We start from the raw sequence: 21,989 nt of genomic DNA on the forward strand, positions 1-21,989 counted from the left end.
CTCTCCCAAACGTTAGTGGGAATATATGACTCATCATCGCCCAGCCCAAACCGTTGAGGATATGTATTTGAAATTTGGAGAGGATGTTGATCTTATTACGTAACCGTCGTATAAGAAGGGATTTTGCGAAATTCCACCTCTAAGGGGATAAAATAGAAAATGGCAGTTTCTTTTGAAAATATGTCGCTATTAAGGCAATGAAGATAGACGTACGAAAATTGGTATTTACGTTTGTCGGTAGGAAATAAAGAAATAGGTGCTTCAGCGTTTTTGAAAATTTGACCTCAATGGGGATGAAATAGTGTAAGTTTTTTTTAAAAAATAAATCATTATGAAAGAATCGCTGTAGTGTTTATCTAAGATAATTACTATTAGACTTCTCAGTTACAAATAAAGAAATACGTGTTTGTGTTTTTGGAAGTTCAACTCTTATGGGGTGAAATAGGTGGTTGAAAGTTTTTACGGAAATACTTAATTATGCAAGCATTTTTTAAGCTAAATCTATGAAAATTTGTATTTGGCATCTCTGTTAGAGATAAAGAAAAGCGTTTTTCACTATTTCTTGAAATTCTACCCCTAAAGGAGTGAAATAGGAAATGAAAATCTATAGTAAAATATTTAGTTATATAAAAAAGATTTTAATCTAATATATAGAAATTGCTATTAAATTTCTGTTAGACGTAAAAAACAATGTGGATAAAGGTTTCTATGGAAATATCACCACAAAACGCGAAAGGCATGACTGCAAAAAAAAAAAAAAAAAAAGTTTCTTGAGCAGAAGTACATTCGAAAAAGGCCATGCTTCTATGGCCTTAATTAGCGTGAAAAGTTTAGAAGTTGTTTCCATTTGTGAGCAACATAATAATTCGATAAAAAAAAAATCTGTGCAGACCGTACAGTCTATGTGAGTGAAGCAGCGGGCGCTACGTTAGTTTAAAATAAAAAATTACTGCTATCGCTTAGAAACGTTTAAAAGAGAAACGAGTGGGGAATACAGTAACGCTTCAAAGTAATCCACTGTTACTTACTTACTCCTTGGCGCTACAGCCCATGCAGTGCCTTGGCCCCTCTGATGATCACAGCCCAGTCCTGAAGGTTTTCTGCTCGTTTCCTCCATCTCCTGTCGCCAATGTTTCTCAAATCATTTTTCACGTGCTCCAGCCATCGTTTCCGGAGTCTCCCTTTGCTCCTATTGCCACCTGTATTTCCTGTATTTATTTTTGACAGCTCGATCGTCTGACATTCGCACTACATGGCTCAGCCATCTTTATCTGTCACACTTAATTTCAGTCACCAACTCATGATTTCTATACAGTTCTTCCAATTCCTTGTTTCTCCTTATGCTCCATTGCCCCGCCTCATACACGGCTCCAAAAATCTTTCTTAATATTTTCCTTTCCCATCTTCTGAAGAGCTCTTCTTCTGCTACAGTCATTGTCCATGTTTCTGAGCCGTGCATTACCACTGTTCGATAGACAGTCACCTTCGATTTTCTGCTCAGGCTACGTGACTGAAACATCTTGATTCTATTCAACTTAATCTATTTCTCTTTAATAACAGCATTTTTCCAGGAAGCAAAGAGATTCTGTGCTTTTGTGCTGTTTACTCTAAGTCCCAACAGTTCTGCCTCCTTTTCCAGTCTGCCAAATCCTTCTTCCATTTCTTTTAAACTTCTAGACAGCATAGACACATCACTGGCATAAGCTAGATTTTGATGCATACGGTTAAACAGAGTGCCACCTCGGTTATCACACTTTCCAACACTATGTTGAAGATTAGCCTGGATAACCCTGCATTAACCCTTGGTTCACCTCAAATTCTTTAGAAAGTTTTCCTTCTACTTTTACCTGGCATTTTGTGCTGGTGAGGGACATTTGTACTAGTCTGGTAAGTGAACTTGGGAATCCCATTCCATTAAGGTGTTAGATAGCTTTTTCCTTTTAACACTACCATAGGGCTGTTTAAACTCTACAAAAAGTTCTTTTACATCCACATTATAGTCATAACACTTTTCCACTATTATTTGCCTTATAATGAATATCTGGTTTGTTGTTGATCTGCCCCTTCGAAAACCGTACTGATAGTCTCAGATTATTTCTTCTGTAATTGGTAAGTCTCATAGCAGTGATTTTGGCTAATACTTTGTACACCACGCTGAGTAAAGCAATACCGCGATAATTTTCAGTGTTTGCTTTGTCCTTATGAATCGGGCATATAATGGCCATGTTCCACTGGTCTGGCATCTCTTCATTTTCCCACATTTCCACTATCAGCTGATGTTCCAATCTTTTTAGATGTTCACCTCCACCCTTGATCATCTCTGCAGAATTGTTATCGTTACCTGGAGCCTTATTATTCCTTAGACTTTTAATTGCTTTCCTAACTTCCTCTATTGTTGGTATATAGGTATTCTGACTTACATTCTGCCACAGTTGGTGACGTGTTTCATTTTCTTCCAGATCTTCTCTTTCTGTAGTGACATTCAGCAGCTTAATGAAATATTCGGCCCATCGGTCTATAATCTGTTCTTCTCCTCCTAGAAAATTTCCTTCTTTATCTCTGCAGCATACCGTACGTTGTTGGAAGCCTTTCTTCAGTTCCTGAACTCTCTTGTAGAATTTTCTTACTTCTTGATCATTGCATTCTTCTTCTAGCTCTGTAATCCATCTCCTCTCTAATTCTCGCGTCTTTTTTCTGCAAATCCTATCTGCCTCTTTCCTTTTCTTCGTGAATTCTTCTGTATTAGATCTTGTCCTATTTATCATTTTCTTCCGTGCCTCATTTCTCTCTCCCACTGCCTTTTTACAATCTCCATCATACCATCCTGCCCTTCTTACCCTTTCTTCTAAACCTAAGACTTCTTCTGCAGTTTCTTGAAGAGCTTCTTTAATCCTACTCCACTTCCCTTCAATGCTTTCCAGAGCTTGGCTTTGTTAGGCTCACACTTCTTCTGCAGTTCTGTTTTAACTTTTCGGATACTCCCTTCTCCTTCAGTTTTGAAACATTGTATTTTCGCGGAGCTTTTCTCTTCCCTCTGGATCTATAGTCGGCTATGCGTTGTCTGTATTTCACTTTTACCATATTATGATCCGAATCGCAGTCAGCCCTCCTGCAGTTATCAACTTCAAGGATATCAGACGCATGTCCCCTGTCGATTACCACATGGTCAATTTGATTAAAAGTAGTGCTATCTGGCGAGCCCCAGGTAGCTTTCCTATGCTCTTTCTCTGGAGCCATGTATTCTTCATTACCATTGCATTGCCCATGGCAAAGTCTCTGTCCATTTTTATTCGACACCTCATGCAGGCTTTCATTTCCTACTGTTTCTCTAAAGGTTTCTTCTTTTCCCACTTTTGCGTTGAAGTCACCCATCACTATCTTCACATCATTCCTTGGTATGCCTTCTAATTCCTGTTCCAGTCGACCATAAAACTCATCTTTCACTTCATCCTCATCGTCTTCTGTGTGTGCATAGACACATACTAGAGTGATGTTGAACACGCGAGCCTTCATTCTCAAAGTACACATCCTTTCATTTATAGGGTTAAAATGTGTGACTGCTGCTTTATACTTATTGTCTACAAGAAAGCCAGTATCACCTACTATAGCACTGTCTCCTCCACTATACAAAATTGTGTAATTACCAATTCTTATTATACCACCTCCTATCCATCTGACCTCATGAATTTCTGCTACTCCGGTATTTCTCCATCTCTTATTTGAGTCCATGTAAAGCTCCTGATTTGTTCAAAGTTCTTATAGCCCAAGTAGCAAAGTATATATCATTCTCGTTTTACGGTGTCCTTTTCCTTGCATGGGTCGTTCATCAGTATGATCAGTCCGGCTATTCCTATCTTTGAGTTTCGTAACAATAAGTTTTTTTTCCGATATGGGGTTGTTAGCCCCATGATCAACCCCCAACTTGGAGGGCCTGGATTAGTATCGGGTTGACTCTCTTAGGGCGGCTGACTTCACCACGCCTCTAGAGCCCTCCCTGCCCTATTTTGTAAAAAAATTGAGAATGATAAGGAAAAAGGATGGGCTTGTGATAGGCTAGGGCAGGAGACAGGTTATCGCTAGGACGTTGTGGGACACACTTTGTTTGGCTCCTCCCCTTTGGCCTGTCCTGCATGGGTGACCCTGCTGGTAGCTGCGCTACCACCGGCAAAGCCCTCCGGATCCAGAGCACGCAAACCTCCTCGCCCTCATGGACAGTGCTACGTTAATGCGGTGTCCCCTGAGGAGGAATCTATTGTTAATATTCTGAAATTTTTCATGAAGGCCAGCTGTGGATGCCATACATTGCGTAGTGACAGCCTCTATAGAAATACAGAATATAATTCTAATAAATATATGGTATTGGCCGGAATATAAGGCGCACACTTAATTTTGTGGGGAGAGGTTGGGGGTGGGGGACAGAGAAACTCGGTGGAAAAAACATTCTCGTTACCTATATGCATAAACTGTTCACATTATGGTCACTCTTAATCACTTTGTTTTATGTTGTAATGTAAATAAGTTACACAAAATTACCAGCCTCCTAATCACAGTACTTATAGATGTCTCCGTTAACTGTACTGTATAGTATTTGTTTCACAAATTCGGTGTTTTCGGCACACACTTCCAAAGAGCGTTGCCCTCGTTGCCATCCAGGATATTGGATACGCAGCATTGACGATAGAAGCTGGCCGGCCGCGGTGGACGAGCGGTTCTAGGTGCTTCAGTCCGGAACCGCGCGACTGCTACGGTCGCAGGTTCGAATCCTGCCTCGGGCATGTATGTGTGTGATGTCCTTAGGTTAGTTAGGTTTAAGTAGTTCTAAGTTCTAGGGGACTGATGACCTGAGATGTTAAGTCCCATAGTACTCAGAGTCATTTGATAGAAGCTGGCGATATTGTGCGCCTTCAACGGAGAGTCCATTCTGGGCGAAATAGTGGCCGTGGATTATTTTGCGAGAGCTCAAACGTAATGAGGTATCTCGAACGGAATGACCTCCATGCAGCCAGCGTGGATTCCAAAAACATCGATCATGTGAAGCCCGACTCGGACTTCTCGATAAGGACACGCTAAAAAGCACGTATCAAGTCAGTCAGTCCGGTGCATCATTTCTTTATTTCCGAAAAAGTTTGACTCAGTACCACTCATACGTTTATTGTCGAAAGTGCACTCTTATGTGATATAAAGTGAAATTTGTAACTGAATTGAGGATTTTTTGATAGCGAGGACGCAACATATTATCTTGGATGGAGAGTCATTGTCGGGTGTGTGAACAGCCTGTATGTTTCGGGGAATTGAGTTGGGACACTTGGCTGTTCGTGTCGTACAAAGCCCTTGCAGACAACATTAATAGTAACCACAGACTTTTCGCGGGTTTCTACGGTTGCCTGTAATGAAGTACTGTCAGCAAACAGCTGAACAAATATTCAATCGGATCTTGGTAAGATTTCAAAGTGGTGCAAAGATTGGCTACTTATTTTAAATATTGATAACTGAAACTGTACATTTCACAAATCGGAAAATACCAAGCCACGACACTGGGATCGGTCATCTCATACAAATACGCGTGACTAACACTTTTACGGATATGAAATTGAACGATCACATTGACTCAGTCGTATGTAAGGCAGGTGGCAGACTTCGGTTCACTAGTAGAATACTAGGGAAATACAAACAGTCAAAAAAAAAAAAAAAGAAGAAGAAGAAGAAATTCCTTACAAAACCCTCTTGCGACCCACCATAGACTACTGCTCGTGTGTGTGTGGGACCCGTACCAAACAGGACTAACAAGGGGCTATAGACAAGTGCAGCACGCGATGGTAACAGGTTTGTTTGACCTGACAGAGTGTGTCACTGAGATGCTGAGAAGAAACTGAATTGTCTGGCGCTTGAAGATAGACGCAGAATTTCGTGAAAAAGCCTACTTATGAACAGTAACAAGCTCTAAATGATGGATGTAAGACCATACTATAAGCCCCTGTGCACCGCCCCAGCAGGGTTCGAATAGACTAAATGCAGTACACGTAGATATTTACGCATTCATCCGTCCCATGCTGCAGTCTTGGATGGAGCAGTATGAAGACCTGACAATTGGGACAATGGGAAGTACACTCTGCTGTGAACTTCAAAGGTTTACAGAGTGTGTACGTAGTTAGAGGTAGACACGTCGACTCACCCTTTTATAGTGCACATAGGTAAGAACCCAGGCTTAAATTACAGGATACTTCACAGCTTTTGCCTTCCGTAGGGTTTCCTTAAAGGAACGGCACTTGGCAACTTATTCATTCACCAACCAGTAAACCCCTCAGTCTTTAAAGAATCGAAGTCCCATTCAGAAAAGAGCTCCAAACGTCTGATTGCAGATGAGTTAATGTGTTAAATTTCTGAAGTTAAGCATATAAGTGAGAAATTTTTTAGAAAAGGTTTGAAATTATGTCCCGAGTTCGTTGGAAGTCGCTAAGTGCTCTCGTTATCAAATACTAGACGATTAGAGTCTAGTTTTTCATGCATCTCAGAGTTTATGGCGTCATGTCTCCTGTGCTGTATGCAGTACAATGATATAAATTTTGCAGGTACCTTCAGTAGTGTATGTGGATACTGTCCCCAAAATGTGTTGTGAAGAGAGGTAGCAGTAAAGAAATAATGAAGTAAAACGTCTTGCCTGGTGTTGATGTGTTACTGCGTGAACAGTGAAAATGTAGTAAATGTAAACACTCTTCATTTCACCAGTTTGTGGACGCGTCAAAGAAAAAGTTTCGTAAAGGTGGAGCGCTACTATTTTCAAATACTCGGTGAATATAGTGTGGGTATTTTTGCGCGCCTTGAGTCACGCTCTCTCAGCACATATACTCGCATACGGTACACAGTTACGAACTGTAATACTCGCTCTACTGAGTTAAGTCTTTAACATAAGATGAGCAGAGTATGACAGCATTTTAAATTTTAAAATTCGGCCAGTAATTATACGAGATACTGAAAAGAGATTTTTTTGTCCCTGGAAGCCGTTGGACAGACAGCCCGCAACTTGCAGCTGATGAGCGTGCCCCGTGTTAACCTTTCGGTAATATGGGTGCGCCTCAATAACAGCACAGTTGATTCGTGAGATCACACTGTTTGCCAGCTTGCTTTCTTTCTTTTTTTTATTTAGGTAATACGTTTCGCATCCGGTAACTAATAACTGCGAATTTGCAATTTTGTATCGTAACTGCACCGAATTCCGAAGTTTGCCACAAAGGGCCGGTTGGTTTTCAAATTTTGAAATATTTTTGTTGTAAGGTATATTAGTCTTGCATATAAAAATAGGATGTTGTTATTCGTAATGGTAGAGACAGGAGCTATAAAATTTCAAGCTATATCCTGCTGTTTTTCACAAAATAGTCTTCTCCTGGGTAGTTGTGAAACAGAAATCTTCTTTTTTTTGTCGTCTTATATTTTTCTTACCCTTTTCCGTAACTAAAACAATAGTGCCACGTCTTTAGGATAAGTGATATCTGTCTTTAGGTCGATGACAAGTAATCTTCTGATGATTTAAAATGTCTTCTTGTAGAAACTAAAATTGGCTCCTTGGCAAACAATAGAAAAAATAACTAATAATAATTATATCAACATAGGATAGTTCTGTAAGTTTTGCTGGTTCTTTCATGTTCTTGTGATACGTTATTTTGTACTAAATAGTGACTTAAATTGATTCACGTCTGCAGCATAATTTTCAACATGTTACCATATGTGTCAACGTAGTCTCTTTGTCCTCTTATCTTTGCAAGTTCGTATTCGTGGACTGATGACCACAGATGTTAAGTCCCATAGTGCTTAGAACCAGTTCGTATTCCATATGTGCATACTATTCTTCAAGTGTTGTATGACGATAATTGATAATATAAGCAGCGGTGTGACCTAAAACCCAAATGGGCTGCCTTTCGTCGATACCATTCACTGGTGAGGACAAAATTTCACTCTTTAGTTAGAGAGAAACTGTGTCCACTGGAGGTATGAATTAAAAAAACGCCTTCAGTCACAACTTTTAGTGTTTTATTAAGTATACGGTGCATTTCGGACCTGTGGGTCCATCATCAAGTGTAATTCGTCTTAATACACGCTTTATTTTTTTCTCTTAAATGAGGTGAAATGACCGGCTGATGTGACCGAGATTTGCTTTGGATAAGCTTGGAATTCACACCGCAAGCAACATCCATTAATGTGAAGAATATGATCAAAAGCCTCATTTTGTTAGGCGACTTGATGAATAAGTTGCACCTTTTGGTCGACACCATCCAAACCGTCATTTGTCACTTTATAAATCATGATGGTCTAGAGTTTTCATTGTTTAATGAGTGATGCTTAGAAGAGACTAGTATTGCAGCTTTTTTGAGCACAAAGGAAACTCATGTGAAATCTTCAGTAAAACCATAAACAGTTATCTAGTTCTGTTGAGAAGACAGACTTCTACGTGTAATATTCATCCGCGTGTTTCCAGAAAAGAAGCGTCTCTGTTTGAACACTGTGACTTTTGTCATGGTTGGAAAGTGTGACCATCGCTGCCTTTCCCGGAAAAAAACATCCGCATCATGCAAGGAATTTGGGACGTGCATCAGTGAAGCACTGAATTTTCAAGCTATAATTTCCCGTTTTGTTTAGCATACACGTTCTAAGCCCGCACCTTCCAAGGTTCAAGCATTTTATCTACACACACACTGTTGCAGATACAGATTAACAAAGTTGACTATTTCCAATGAAATGCGCAAAGATATGTGAAATTGCTGCTGACCTGTCTACTTTCTTTCTTTCCTCTCGATCATCCGGGTTGTCAAATCGTAATGCAGGTAGTAAAAACTGAACCATTGTTTACTAACAGTGCTTCCGAAAGCAACTTGAAGTATATAAATGTCTTAACCTAATCGAAATCGTGATAAGTACAGTCATTTACTTTAGAATTTGCTCGACTGGAGGCACGTTACGTAGAGTTCACGGAAATAAGCAGTGCTCATGTAAGAGTCTAGTCTTACCACATGACATATAACAAAACTCTGCGAAAAATTTCCTTTTTCCTCAGTCTTGTGACTGGTTTGATGCGCCCTGCCACGAATTGCTACCCTGTGCCAACCCCTTCATCCCCGAGTAACACTTGCAACCTACTTATTCAATTATTTGCTGGGTGTATTGCAATCTCTGTCTTCCTCTAAAAGTTTCACCACTTAAAGCTCCCTATAACACCATGAAAATTATACCGCGATGTCGTAACAAATGTCCTGCCATCCTGTTCCTCCTCCTCCTCCATGCTTTGCATATATCCCTTTCCTCGATGATTCTGCTGAAAATCTCCTGATTCTTTATCTTATCGGTCCACCCAATTTCCGATAATCTTCTGTAGCTTCACATAGCAAATTCTTAGATTCTCTCCTGTTTCGCTCTTCCCACAGTCCCTGTTTCAATACCATACAGTGCTGTGCTCCATTGTACATTCTCACATATTTACTCCTCAAACTAAGACCTATGTTAGACACTAGTAAACTTCTCTTAGCCAGAAAAGCCCGTTTCTGCCAGTGCTAGTCTGCTTTTGATGTCATCTGTGCCCTGCCAGTCATGGGCTGTTTTGCTGCCTTGGTAGTAGAATTTCTTTAAAAAGTGCTGGTGCCTCAATCTGCTACATAGGATCTACAGAAGAAAGGACGCGCTTATTGCGTATCCTACACGTCCTATTTCTACTGAGATACATTTTGCGTATTAACCCACACTAAAACTGATCTTAAACTAAATTTTACAGACCGTATCTTTTCATAGCAAATGTCAGTCATGATGATCTGGGCCTGCAGAGAATGCGTATGAAGTCAGCGATAATCAGGAGTAATTCCGCTTGTGGCTGTAATGGATGGAGATTAACAGTCGAATATTGTGTCGTAGTTACTTGATACATTGTCCGGCATCATCCTATACGGGGCCCCTTTCTTTTGCATCACAAAACATTGAATATATAGACCGTGCAGACGTAATTACGACGTGCATTCAAGTTCTAAGGCCTCCGATTTTTTTTTTCTAATTAACTACTCACGCGAAATCGATGACTGGCGTAACTTCTCGACGTAATCGCCCTGCAGACGTACACATTATTCACAACGCTGACGCCATGATTCCATGGTAGCGTCGAAGGCTTCTTTAGGAGTCTGTTTGGACCACTGGAAAATCGCTGAGGTAATAGCAGCACGGCTGGTGAATGTGCGGCCACGGAGTGTGTCTTTCATTGCTGGAAAACGCCAAAAGTCACTAGGAGCCAGGTCAGGTGAGTAGGGAGCATGGGGAATCACTTCAAAGTTGTTATCACGAAGAAACTGTTGCGTAACGTTAGCTCGATGTGCGGGTGCGTTGTCTTGGTGAAACAGCACACGCGCAGCCCTTCCCGGACGTTTTTGTTGCAGTGCAGGAAGGAATTTGTTCTTCAAAACATTTTCGTAGGATGCACCTGTTACCGTAGCGCCCTTTGGAACGCAATGGGTAAGGATTACGCCCTCACTGTCCCAGAACATGGACACCATTTTTTCAGCACTGGCGGTTACACGAAAGTTTTTTGGTGGCAGTGAATCTGGCGCTTTGTTTCTGGATTGAAAAATGGCATCCACGTCTCATCCAATGTCACAACCGACGAAAAGAAAGTTCCATTCATGCTGTCGTTGCGCGTCAACATTGCTTGGCAACATGCCACACGGGCAGCCATGTGGCCGTCCGTCAGCATTCGTGGCACTCATCTGGATGACACTTTTCGCATTTTCAGGTCGTCATGCAGGATTGTGTGCACAGAACCCACAGAAATGCCAACTCTGGAGGCGATCTGTTCAACAGTCATTCGGCGATCCCCCAAAACAATTCTCTTCACTTTCTCGATCATGTCGTCAGACCGGCTTGTGCGAGCCCGAGGTTGTTTCGGTTTGTTGTCACACGATGTTCTGCCTTCATTAAACTGTCGCACCCACGAACGCACTTACGACACAGCCATAACTCCTTCAGCACATGTCTCCTTCAACTGTCGATGAATTTCAATTGGTTTCACACAACGCAAATTCAGAAAACGAATGATTGCACCCTGTTCAAGTAAGGAATCGTCGCCATTTTAAGTATTTAAAACAGTTCCCATCCTCGCCCCTGGCGGTAAAATTCCATCTGCCGTACGGTGCTGCCATCTCTGGGACGTATTGACAATGAACGCGGCCTCATTTTAAAACAATGCACAAGTTTCTATATCTTTCCAGCCCGGAGAAAAAAATGGGAGGCCTTAGAACTTGAATGCACCTCGTATATTGAAACCAATAACTCAATCTGCTGACTGGTGTCCGCATCCATTTGCAGGAATACTGTTCAGTTTACCTTTATGGCAATGGTTATATTCGCTGTAAAGGTTTGTATATTATAATGGCGAAAACTGCTGCAGATTTTGGTGGCGCCGAAAGATATGTAAATGGATGTGAGATTTCATTCGACGGGTAAAAGTTTTTCTAAACACAAATTTGCGAACGCTATTTTTGCGATTATTAGAGAATTTGCAAGCTGAAGGAATGATATCGTTACTTAAGAGACGCGAATGCAGTTCTGTTAGCTAGTATTTGTGTCTAAATATGACGAACAGAATGATAAGTCATTATACCCACTCGCAAAAATACGTTGGTCCTCAGATATAGAACTCGACAGTGACGAAGGTTTTGAGACGACGGTATGTAAAAATCTAACTCGCTGTGCAAGTTTTCTCCGTGTCCTATTCGTCTCGATATTTTTCGATATCTGCAGGGGTTACGCAAAACTCATAAAATTTAAGCGTTTAATATGTAAAAACTGGGCATTGTGAACAGAAATGAGTATCATTTTTATAAGAGCGTAATGAAACAATTCACACGTATTGTCGACGTATAAGCAGAAAAGTAAATACGTCGTGTCAGACTGATATTTCGTTTTCTTCTCCAGTGGATGCGACGCTGCGTGACTCACAGTGCAACAAATTCACATTTTACAGAGGAACTGAAATTCTGACGTTTCTAAAAAGAAAGCACTGTCAGAGTACAATGCTTCAAACGATCACACTAATATTTAAAATTTCGGGAAAGTTACATTAGATGTTCTACTACACGAGTAATATAAGGGACGTTAAAAAAGAAAAAAAAAGGAGCCGGAGGTACAATTACAGAAACCAGTACCCGTTTGTAAGGGGACCAGAAATGGCGTAATCACAGGAAGAGAAGCCCGGAGTGTATGAAGGGTGGCCGAGAATTTCCCATTTGAATTTCTGCAGGAGTGCCGCGACTATTAGCCTTAAGAGGCTCTGCGTTGTCATGGAGCAGAATGACCCCACGGATGAGATTGCCTGCTGGTTTTGATTTCACCGCTTGGCGACGGGTGGTTAAGGTTTGTGCGTAATGCTGGGCATTCACTCTTGACCGTGCTGCAGGAAGTGAATCAGTAGAGAGGACCATCTCGGTCAAAGGAGAACTTCAGTATAAGGGCGAACGATTCACCTCGGACGACGTCGTCCAGCAGTTGTACGTGTGGAACTGGTTCACATCGCAGTCCCGGGAATATGATGAGACAGCCATTCACCGCCTTGTCACAGTGGGACAAGTGTCTCAACAGACACTGGGTCAAGACTTTTAACATGCAAGGTTTGGTTGCAGTGATTGTGCCTCCGGCTCGTTTCTTTTTGAACACCCCTTATAGTTAGGCAAGAAGTGATTCAGTTGTTGAAATCTCCCTCTTCGAGTGTTGTCTCCCTCTGTATACCGCCGCCCTTCTCCCGACCACCTCTGCGTGTGAGTTGCGTGGCGCCCTCCCTGGCAGAGAGGGAGGGAGCCAGTCGTGACGGTGGGCGGCGACATCGCGCACTGCGGAAGCGCTGCGCCTCTTGACTGTCGGCCCGCGGCCGTGCCGGCAGGCGATGCAGTACTTCGTGGGCGGCGTGCCAATCACGGCGGCGGCGGTGGAGCCGCTGTTCGCGGCGGCGCCGGCGCCCGGCATGCTGCCCATGTACCTGCCCGTGTTCCCGCCGCCGCCGCCCCCGCACGCGCACGCGCACCCGCTGCTGCTGTACCGGCCCGCGGCTGCGCCCCCGCCCGTGCTGCCGCTGGGCGTGCCGCTGCAGTACCTGCCCGCCGCCCCCGCGCCCGCCGCGCCGCCCCCGCCGCCGCCGCTGCCGTCGCCCTTCCGCGCGGTGCGGCCCGCGCAGTTCGGCGCCGCTGCCGCCGCCGCCGCGGCCGCCGCAGCTGCCGCCGCCGCAGCTGCCGCGCCTCCGCCCCCGCCGCCGTGTTGCCCGCACTCCAAGCCGCCGCCCCCGGCGTCCGTCGCCGGGCCGCCCACGGCCTCTTCCGCCTCGTCGTCGTCCTCCACCGCCGACGGGCAGCACCAGCACCAGCCGCCCGTGCCCTCTCCGGGCCCGGGGCCGCCTCCGCCCCCGCCGCCTCCGTCTACCGCGGCGGCGACTTTGACGCCTGCGACTCCGGCCGCCGCGGCGGTGAAGGCGAGCGTGGCGGTCGCGGCCGGTGCCGTCACCACCACCGTGTCCGCGCCGAGCAACGCCTCTGTCAGGCAGGTTAGTACAACCAGAAAGCAGCAATGCAAACAGAAGCCCATCTAACCTCTTGTGTGCTACGAGACCATTAGAGAGGCAGCACATGGTCAGACTGGACAAAAGCTGTTGCCTCATGAAACGAATATCATAGTAAAGAAATTCCACATCATGTGAATAGTAATCGACAGACATACCCCTAAAGTTAGCTCACACAGCCTCTTCATTCCACCCTTTCCCCCAAACTTTAAAACCTTTTCCCCCTCCCCCCCATTCTTCGTTCCCCTCTTTTCCTCTCTCCCCCCTTGGTTCTCACCTCTCTTCCTCTTTCCCCTTCTCCTCTTCCATCCATTCCCTCATTCCCCTGCCTTTCTCTCCCTTCCCCTGCCTTTCTCTCCCTTCCCCTGCCTTTCTCTCCCTTCCCCCGCCTTTCTCTCCCTTCCCCCGCCTTTCTCTCCCTTCCCCCGCCTTTCTCTCCCTTCCCCCGCCTTTCTCTCCCTTCCCCCGCCTTTCTCTCCCTTCCCCCGCCTTTCTCTCCCTTCCCCCGCCTTTCTCTCCCTTCCCCCGCCTTTCTCTCCCTTCCCCCGCCTTTCTCTCCCTTCCCCCGCCTTTCTCTCCCTTCCCCCGCCTTTCTCTCCCTTCCCCCGCCTTTCTCTCCCATCCCTCCTCTCGTGCTCTCCTCTCCCCTTCCCTCCTCTCGTGCTCTCCCCTTCCCTCCTCTCGTGCTCTCCTCTCCCCTTCCCTCCTCTCGTGCTCTCCTCTCCCCTTCCCTCCTCTCGTGCTCTCCTCTCCCCTTCCCTCCTCTCGTGCTCTCCTCTCCCCTTCCCTCCTCTCGTGCTCTCCTCTCCCCTTCCCTCCTCTCGTGCTCTCCTCTCCCCTTCCCTCCTCTCGTGCTCTCCTCTCCCCTTCCCTCCTCTCGTGCTCTCCTCTCCCCTTCCCTCCTCTCGTGCTCTCCTCTCCCCTTCCCTCATCTCGTGCTCTCCTCTTCCCTTCCCTCCTCTCGTGCTCTCCTCTCCCCTTCCCTCCTCTCGTGCTCTCCGCTTCCCTCCTCTCTTGGCCCCCTGTGGGTTCGGGGGTTAGAATAGGCCCACGGTATTCCTGCCTGTCGTAAGAGGCGACTAAATGGAGTCTCAAACGTTTTGGCCTTGTGAGATGGTCCCCTAACGGGTTTGACCTCCATCCTTCTAAATTTTCCGAAGAGCGAGCCGATTGGGGAAGGGCGCCTTACAAGGAGCGATGTGTCCATCATGCATTACCATCTCTAGCCAGGTTTGTCGTCATCGCTTAGCAGTCCCGCTCACCTACCATCTCTTGGGCGTGGATTTGTTCTTGGGTGCAGTTTATTGCAGTCTGCTATGCTGTGTCGCTTTATGCGCCAATGACGATATTGGACTACATCACCTGAAATCCAGCACGGTAGCCAGTCCGTTGTGGTGGGGCCGCCATGTACCCTGTTGGTTGTAGCCCCCTGACTACACAGGGATCGCTCTGCTGATGCCAGCGCCGTTAACTCCCCACGTATGCCAAGGAGTAGATGCCTATCTCCTTGGGGCATTGGGACTCCCGGCAATGGCCATCCTGCCAGGTGGGCTGAGGCTGGGTGGCGCCCGTGGGGAGGGCCCTTGGTCGGAGTAGGTGGCATCAGGGCGGATGACCCGCAATGAAGCGTGGTATATCATCTCTTGCTGGCGGCCAGCCGCCAGCAGTCTCTAAGCGTTCCAGGGCTCAATACAACACAACTACATATGACCCCAAATCGTTCCCCTCCCTGGCTACACCATGGGAGGAACGAAAGACTAAGGATGCCAGCGCACCATACTCGCCCTGCTACCTGGTGTGTACGAGAGCTGATGGTGAATCCTTTACATCCATGAAGCCTCATTTCTTCGTCGAGCACTTAGAGGACAAGTTCGGGGAGGTGGAGGGCTTGTCCAAAATGCGCTCGGGCCCGGTTTTGATCAAATCGGCGTCCTCCGCCCAGTCCCGCCGGTTACTCGATTGTAACAAGCTGGGGGATGTTCCGGTTACAATCACGCCCCATAAGAGTCTTAATATGGTCCAGGGCATAATATTCCATCGGGACCTTCTATTGCAGTCCGATGACGAGCTTCGCGCCAGTTTAGAGCGGCGAGGTGTTCACTTCGTCCGGCGCGTACATCGTGGTCCAAGGGATAAGCAGATTGCCACCGGTGCCTTCATCTTGGCCTTCGAGGGTGATACCTTACCTGAGAAGGTCAAGGTGACGGTCTATCGTTGTGACGTCAAGCCATATATCCCTCCCCCGATGCGGTGCTTTAAGTGCTGGAAGTTCGGGCATATGTCTTCCCGCTGTACTTCCGGCCTCACATGTCGAGATTGTTAACGCCCATCACATCCCGATACTCCATGTGCTCCACCTCCCATCTGTGTAAACTGCGGAGAGCACCACTCGCCTTGCTCGCCTGACTGCAGAATCTTCCAGAAAGAGCGCAAAATCATGGAGTATAAGACCCTGGACCGCCTGACATACACTGAGGCCAGGCAGAAGTTCGAACGCCTCCATCCTGTTCGAATGACTGCCTCTTACGCCGCGGCTACTACTGTTATGGCCCCATTAGCTCTCCCTCAGACTGCCACCTTTCAGAGCCGGAATGCTACACCGGCCCCCTTGATGGTGGGGGGCACTTCACTCCCTGCTGCTCCTGCACTACCTGCCTCAGGAGCAGCAACCCCCCAACCATCGGGGACATCAGTCCCCACTTCTAAGCTTGGGAAGCCTCAAACTTCCCCGGCTCGAATAGCACGGAAAGGGTCCCTTGGGTTCCTTCCTTCCCAGGTTTCCACCTCTGGGAAGGGTGACGTCAGCCAATGGAAGAAAAGCAGACCAGCGGCTGGTCGCAGGGCTTCCCGCTCCTCCTCCGTCCTGGAGACTGACTCGCTGGAGCCCTCCCAGCCAATGAAACCCAAGGACCAGAGAGACAAGACGAAGAAGAAGACCTCTAAGGCCAAGGACCACGCGGTGGCATCCACCCCACTGCTCCCTACAGGATAAGGTGGAGATCTGGGCGTCCGGTGAGGACCTGGATCTCGCCGGACCCTCAGACACCATGGAAGCAGATTGTACTGGTCCTCCATCGGTGGCAGCAGGTGACCCAGTGGCGTGATCTGCCTCCTCGGCCCCTTCACGCCTTTTTCGGACATGGACAAAGCGATACTCCAGTGGAACTGCAGCGCTTTTTTCCACCACCTTGCTGAGCTTCGCCAACTCATCAGCAGTCACCCTCTCCTCTGCATTGCCCTACAGGAAACTTGGTTTCCGGCAATGCGGACCCTTGCCCTACGTGGGTATCGGGGTTATTACAAGAACCGGGCAGCTTATGAGAGGGTATCTGGTGGAGTCTGCGTCTACATCCTTAACTCTGTCTACAGCGAATGTGTACCTCTTCACACACCTTTAGAGGCTGTCGCTGTAAGGATGTGGACGCCTCAGCCTATTACTGTCTGAAGTTTGTATCTTCCGACGGATGGTGATGTCTCGCGTCATGTGTTGGCTGCATTGATAGCACAACTGCCTCCTCCTTTTGTGTTACTGGGCGACTTTAACGCTCATAACCCCCTGTGGGGTAGCGCCGCGATCACTGGCCGGGGTAGAGATGTCGAGACTCTTCTCTCGCAGCTTGACCTCTGCCTCTTAAACATGGGAGAGCCGACACATTTCAGCGTCGTCCATGGCACATTTTCGGCCATCGACCTTTCTATCTGCAGCCCCGGACTTTCACCATCCATCCACTGGAGTGTCCATGACGACTTATGTGGTAGTGACCATTTCCCCATCTTTCTGTCACTACCACAGCGTCACTCTTCTGAACGCCCCTCCAGATGGGCTCTGAATAAGGCTGATTGGGGCTTGTTCTCCTCTCTCGCCACTATCGCACCTCCTTCCCCTGACACCATTGATGCGGTGGTTCAGTCGGTCACCACCGGCATCGTTTCTGCGGCGGCATCTGCGATTCCCTGTTCATCCGGGTCCCCTCGGCGGAGGACTGTGCCTTGGTGGGCGCCCGAGATCGCAGAGGCGATTAGAGATCGCCGGCGGGCTCTTCAACGCCATAAGCGGCACCCGTCCTTGGAGAACCTCATCGTTTTTAAACAGCTCCGTGCCCGTGCCCGACGCCTTATTCGCCAACGGAAGCAGGAGTGCTGGGAACGGTATGTTTCCACCATTGGTGTCCGTACCTCTGCATCGCAGGTTTGGGCTAAGATTAGGCGACTCCATGGCTATCGGCCGCCTGTCTCTGTCCCTGGGCTTTCGCTGAATGGAGTGGTGTGTACTGACTCCGACACGATTGCGGACCGGTTAGCAGCGCATTTTGCTCAGCATCTACGAATTACCCACTGGCCTTCCGCTCCCGGAAAGAGCGGTTGGAAAGTTGGAGGCTTTCCTTTCACACGCGCCACGCGGAGTCGTACAATGCTCCTTTCAGCGACTGGGAATTCCAGAGTGCACTATCTGCTTGCCCTGATACGGCTCCTGGGTCAGACCGCATCCACAGCCAGATGCTGAAACACCTCTCTGTGAATTGCCAGCGACGCCTCCTAGATGTTTTCAACCGCATCTGGGTTGAGGGTGTGTTCCCGTCTCAATGGCGAGAAAGCATCGTCCTCCCCGTGTTGAAACCTGGCAAGAACCCGCTGGAGGTGGACAGCTACCGCCCCATAAGCCTCACCAACGTTCTTTGCAAGTTGCTAGAACGTATGGTGAACCGGAGGTTGAGTTGGCTCCTCGAGTCTCGAGGCCTTCTGGCTCCGTCTCAGGGTGGGTTCCGTAAAGGCCGCTCTGCCGTCGATAATCTGGTCTCCCTAGAGTCTGCCGTCCGTACAGCCTTTGCACGCCGCCAACATCTGGTTGCCGTCTTCTTCGACATGCGGAAGGTGTACGATACGACTTGGCGATATCACATCCTGGCCACACTTCATGGGTGAGGTCTTAGGGGCCCGCTCCCGATTTTTATTCAGAATTTTCTGTCGTCTCGTTCCTTCCGCGTGCAAGTTGCTGCGTCCCATAGTTCCTCCCGGGTCCAGGAGAACGGGGTCCCACAGGGGTCTGTCCTCAGTGTCTCCCTGTTTTTAATTGCGATCAATGGGCTCGCTGAGGCGGTGGGATCGTCCGTCGCAGCTTCGTTGTATGCAGACGACTTCTGCCTCTACTACAGCTCCGCTGGCATTGCAGTTGCTGAGCGCCAGCTGCAGGGCGCTATCCGCAAGGCGCAGTCATGGGCTGTAGCGCACGGCTTCCAGTTTTCGGCCGCTAAAACCTGCGTTATGCATTTCTGCCGGCGTCGCACGGTTCACCCTGAGCCACGCCTTTACCTTGACGGTGAACCTCTTGCTGTGGTAGAGACGCATCGGTTCTTGGGACTGGTATTTGATGCCCGGTTGACTTGGCTGCCTCATATTAGGCAGCTTAAACAAACATGCTGGCGGCATTTAAACGCTCTCCGTTGCCTTAGCCACACCGGATGGGGTGCCGATCGGTCCACCCTTCTCCGGCTGTATCAAGCGCTGATCCAGTCCCGCCTTGATTATGGGTGTGTGGCTTATGGTTCGGCATCGCCATCAGCGTTGCAATTGCTGGATCCCATCCATCACTGCGGGATCCGACTCGCCACAGGAGCATTTCGGACAAGCCCTGTTGACAGCTTACTTGTGGAGGCTGGTGTTCCTCCATTGCGGATCCGGCGCGACCGACTTCTGGCTGCTTATGCTGCCCACGTTTGTAGCTTGCCAGGGCATCCCAACTACCGTCTCCTTTTCCCGTACTCGATCGTCCATCTTCCAAACAGGCGGCCCCGGTCAGGGTGTACGATCGCGGTTCGCATCCGGGCTCTACTGTGTGGGATTGAGTTTTTTCCTCTCCCGCCTGTTTTCCGGGCCAATCTCCGTCTGCCCCCTTGGTGTGTGCGCCGACCATGCATTCGGCTGGATTTGGCACAGGGTCCGAAAGACTCGGTCCCTCCTCCGGCCCTCCGCCGCCGCTTTGTTTCTCTCCTTGCCGAGTTTCCCGGATCTGCCGTGACCTATACCGACGGTTCGATGGTCTCTGGTCGCACTGGTTACGCTCTTACTCTAGAGGATCATTGTGAGCAACGGTCGCTGGCACCCGGGAACAGTGTATACACTGCCGAGTTGGTTGCCATCTATCGCGCCCTAGAGTATATCCGCTCCCGCTCAGGTGAGTCCTTTGTCATCTGTAGTGACTCCCTGAGTGGTTTACGAGCTCTTGACCAGTGCTTTCCTCGTTCCCGTCTGGTGATGGCCATCCACGAGTCGCTCCATGCTCTTGCCCGTTGCGGCCGCACCGTGGTCTTTGTTTGGACCCCAGGTCATGTCGGCATGCCGGGCAATGAGCGGGTTGACACACTGGCTAAACAGGCAGTGAGTTCACCGGCTCTGGAACTCGGCCTTATGGAGTGTGTTCTCCTGTCGCTTTTGCGCCAGAAAGTGCTTGGTGCCTGGGGTGACGAGTGGCGCACCCTGCCCACGCCCAACAAACTTCGGGTGGTGAAGGAGACGACCCGTGTGTGGCGCTCCTCCATGCGGGCCTCTCGGAAGGACTCTGTCGTCCTCTGCCGGCTGCGCGTTGGCCACACGTGGCTGACGCACGGCCATTTGTTGCGCCGGGAGGACCCACCGCTATGTCGCTGCGGGGCAGCTCTGACGGTGGTCCACATTTTGGTGGACTGCCCGCTTTTAACAGGACTCAGGCAGACGTTTGCGCTGCCTGCTACCCTCCCTGCCCCTTTATGTGATGACGTTGCTATGGCGGACCTCGTGTTGAGTTTTATTCGGGCAGGGGTTTTTTATCGTATGATTTGAGTGTTTGTCCTTTTATTTCCTGTATTGACTTGGGCCTTTGGCCTGTGGTTTTAAACTGTGGGTTTTAATGTCATTTGGTGGTTGGCTTTTCCTTATTTTCATGGTCGGCCAACCACCTTCACACTCGGTGTGATTTTAGTTCCGTTTGTCTGGTCTTTGTCTGTCTATCTTGTATTGTGTCGTCCCTTGTCTCAGTTCTCCGTTTTTAACGACTGACAGTTTTTATTTTGTGTGATTTTATCGTGGAACAAGGGACCGATGACCTTAGCAGTCTGGTCCCTTCAATCCCACACCCAACCAACCAACCTCCTCTCTTGCTCTCCGCTTCCCTCCTCTCTTGCTCTCCGCTTCCCTCCTCTCTTGCTCTCCGCTTCCCTCCTCTCTTGCTCTCCGCTTCCCTCCTCTCTTGCTCTCCGCTTCCCTCCTCTCTTGCTCTCCGCTTCCCTCCTCTCTTGCTCTCCGCTTCCCTCCTCTCTTGCTCTCCGCTTCCCTCCTCTCTTGCTCTCCGCTTCCCTCCTCTCTTGCTCTCCGCTTCCCTCCTCTCTTGCTCTCCGCTTCCCTCCTCTCTTGCTCTCCGCTTCCCTCCTCTCTTGCTCTCCGCTTCCCTCCTCTCTTGCTCTCCGCTTCCCTCCTCTCTTGCTCTCCGCTTCCCTCCTCTCTTGCTCTCCGCTTCCCTCCTCTCTTGCTCTCCGCTTCCCTCCTCTCTTGCTCTCCGCTTCCCTCCTCTCTTGCTCTCCGCTTCCCTCCTCTCTTGCTCTCCGCTTCCCTCCTCTCTTGCTCTCCGCTTCCCTCCTCTCTTGCTCTCCGCTTCCCTCCTCTCTTGCTCTCCGCTTCCCTCCTCTCTTGCTCTCCGCTTCCCTCCTCTCTTGCTCTCCGCTTCCCTCCTCTCTTGCTCTCCGCTTCCCTCCTCTCTTGCTCTCCGCTTCCCTCCTCTCTTGCTCTCCGCTTCCCTCCTCTCTTGCTCTCCGCTTCCCTCCTCTCTTGCTCTCCGCTTCCCTCCTCTCTTGCTCTCCGCTTCTCTCCTCTCTTGCTCTCCGCTTCTCTCCTCTCTTGCTCTCCGCTTCTCTCCTCTCTTGCTCTCCGCTTCTCTCCTCTCTTGCTCTCCGCTTCTCTCCTCTCTTGCTCTCCGCTTCTCTCCTCTCTTGCTCTCCGCTTCTCTCCTCTCTTGCTCTCCGCTTCTCTCCTCTCTTGCTCTCCGCTTCTCTCCTCTCTTGCTCTCCGCTTCTCTCCTCTCTTGCTCTCCGCTTCTCTCCTCTCTTGCTCTCCGCTTCTCTCCTCTCTTGCTCTCCGCTTCTCTCCTCTCTTGCTCTCCGCTTCTCTCCTCTCTTGCTCTCCGCTTCTCTCCTCTCTTGCTCTCCGCTTCTCTCCTCTCTTGCTCTCCGCTTCTCTCCTCTCTTGCTCTCCGCTTCTCTCCTCTCTTGCTCTCCGCTTCTCTCCTCTCTTGCTCTCCGCTTCTCTCCTCTCTTGCTCTCCGCTTCTCTCCTCTCTTGCTCTCCGCTTCTCTCCTCTCTTGCTCTCCGCTTCTCTCCTCTCTTGCTCTCCGCTTCTCTCCTCTCTTGCTCTCCGCTTCTCTCCTCTCTTGCTCTCCGCTTCTCTCCTCTCT

This window comes from Schistocerca gregaria, chromosome 9, assembly GCF_023897955.1.
Source record: "Schistocerca gregaria isolate iqSchGreg1 chromosome 9, iqSchGreg1.2, whole genome shotgun sequence".
NCBI lineage: Eukaryota > Metazoa > Arthropoda > Insecta > Orthoptera > Acrididae > Schistocerca > Schistocerca gregaria.